Source organism: Octopus bimaculoides, chromosome 7 (assembly GCF_001194135.2).
Source record: "Octopus bimaculoides isolate UCB-OBI-ISO-001 chromosome 7, ASM119413v2, whole genome shotgun sequence".
NCBI classification, from domain to species: domain Eukaryota; kingdom Metazoa; phylum Mollusca; class Cephalopoda; order Octopoda; family Octopodidae; genus Octopus; species Octopus bimaculoides.
This window is the reverse complement of record NC_068987.1, coordinates 44,539,280-44,541,708: the sequence shown is the minus strand read 5'-3', so window position 1 is coordinate 44,541,708 and position 2,429 is coordinate 44,539,280. Positions and strand designations below refer to the sequence as shown.

General features: G+C 42.9%; 1 protein-coding gene across 2 annotated transcripts in view; it reads left to right on the top strand.

Moving 5' to 3' along the window:
- The window catches only part of LOC106868631 (nucleolar protein 11), a 57,974-nt gene that overhangs the window by 42,996 nt on the left and 12,549 nt on the right, over nucleotides 1–2,429 (top strand). The window lies entirely within an intron of this gene.

Here is a 2,429-nt window from a genome sequence, read left to right as displayed (position 1 = left end):
TATATATATATATATATATATATATATATATATATATTATTATTATTAAAGAAAGCAAAAAATAAAACAAAAATGATAGTGTTCAGTATGTTGGTGACAGGAATTTCTGCCAAAGAGACATAGTTAAACAGTTGTACATCATCTCCTCTTTCTTTCACATACCCACTCTTTCTTTCTCTTTTATTATTACTCCCACTGCCACCATCAACACTACTACTTTTAATAAAACATCAACTCTCCCTAAATTTCTCTGTCTCTCTTTCTCTCACTCTCTCTTTATTTGTCTTCGCCATCACTCTCACTGTCTATGCCTTCTATTATTTTCTCCTCATCGTGAGGAATAGTAGGAGTGTGATTGAATAGTGAGAGAGGGGTTCTAAGTGTGACACACTGACACAGAAATTAGTTTTTGCATTTATTATATTAGATATCTTGTCTTTTTAGGAATGTGAGATTACTTGGAGTGGATTCCCAGTTCCTTCATTCCAGCCCCTTTTAGTCGCTTCTTATACCATGCAGGGAATACAGCGACTGCATTCTGCCATCCTCCTCCCCAGTCACAGGGCAGGTTTGCTAGTTAACCTATACATAACTGGGGCCCTTACAAGTGCTTCCACTCCGGGCCGAGTAGACCTAGGAATAATAGTGGCTAAGAGGTGGTTCCACATTTCTCAGACTCTGAAACCAGAGCCCCAGGATCCTACTACTGAATGTAGTTTAGAGTCATACCCAGGACAATTGGAAGAGAGGAGGTGAGGGAATCGTTGTAGAAGATGGCAAACCAGAAGGCACTAGATATAGATGGGTTTACAGTGGAATGCCTAATGAAAAGAGGAGTGACAGTGATTGAATGGTTAGTGAGGCTTATGAATGTTTGTTATATGGCTGGAAGAGTACCAAAGGACTGGTGCAGTGCCTGTATAGTGCCACTCACTGTACAAGGGAAAAGGGGATAAATGTGAGTGTGGAAATTTTAGGGGTATAAGTCTGTGTGTTGTTGGTAAACTGTATGGGAGAATTCTGATCGTAAGGGTGAGAAACCAGACAGAGAGTGTACTAGGAGAGGAGCAATGCAGTTTTAGGAGTGGAAGTGGGTGTGCAGATCAAATATTTGTAGTAAGGCAGATGTGTGAGAAGTTTTTGGCAAAAGGGAGGGATGTGTATTGGGCTTTTATGGACCTAGAGAAGGCATATGAGCATGTAGATAGGGATGCAATATGGCAGGTGTTGTGGTTGTATGGAGTAGATGGTAGATTGTTGAGAGCAGTACAGAGTTTTTATAGAGAAAGTAGGGTGTGCGTTAGGGTGGGTGGTGAAGTGAGTGAGTGGTTTGATGTGAAGGTGGGGTTAAGACAGGGTTGTGTGATGTCTTTGTGACTGTCTAATTTATATATGGATGGTGTGGTGAGAGAGGTGAATGCTAGAACATTTGGTAGGGGAGCATAAATGGTGGGAGAAAATGGAGAGAAATGGCAGGTGAGTCAGTTTTTGTTTGCTGATGATACATCTCTGGTGGCAGATTTGGAAGAGCAACTGAGGAGATTGGTGGTAGAGTTTGGAAGAGTGTGTGAGAGGAGGAAACTGAAAGTGAATTTAGCTAAGAGTAAGGTGATGAGATGTTCGAGAGATGGAATGGCTGGAAGGATGGATGTGAGTATAAATGGTGAGATGTTAGAGGAGGTGAGTGTTTTTAAGTATCTGGGATCACATGTGACTGTTAATGGTGGGGTTGACTGAGGAAATGGGATATAGAGTGAGGGAGGGGAGTAAAATACTTGGAGTTGTGAAAGGTATGTTGAGTATGAAAGCGAAAAGAGGTGTGTATGAGGGCATGATTGTGCTGACACTGTTATATGATGCGGAGACGTGGGAGCTGAGAGAGGCGGAAAGGAGGCAGCTAGATGTGTTTGAGATGTGATTCTTGAGGGCTATGGTTGGTGTCACACAGATGGACAGGATGAGGAATGAGGAGGTGCAACGGCAAGCAGGAATGAGAGAAAACTAATAGCCAAAATGGATAGATGAATGTTAAGGTGGTTTGGCCACATGGAAAGGATGGATGAGGAGCAGATGGTAAGGAGGGTGATGAAGTCAGAAGTGGTAGGCAGAAGAACCAGAGGCAGACCTCGGTTTGTGTGGATGGATGGAGTGAGGAAAGCTTTGATGGTTAGAAGTGTTGGAGTGAGAGAGGCAAGAGAGTTTATAAATGATAGGAAAGCTTGGAGAGTGTTTGTGGACAGATGAGTGAATTTGATGTTGCTCAAAGGGATACCAAACCAGCATGATGTGGCGGGGGTAAACCAGCATATGTTGTTGGGCCCTGCTACTGATATTGGGGGTTACTTTCTATGTGTTGACCCCAGCACTGTATGAGGCTCGCTTCTTTGAGCTGGGAAATGAATGGAATGCCTGGTGTGTGTCTTGTGGCT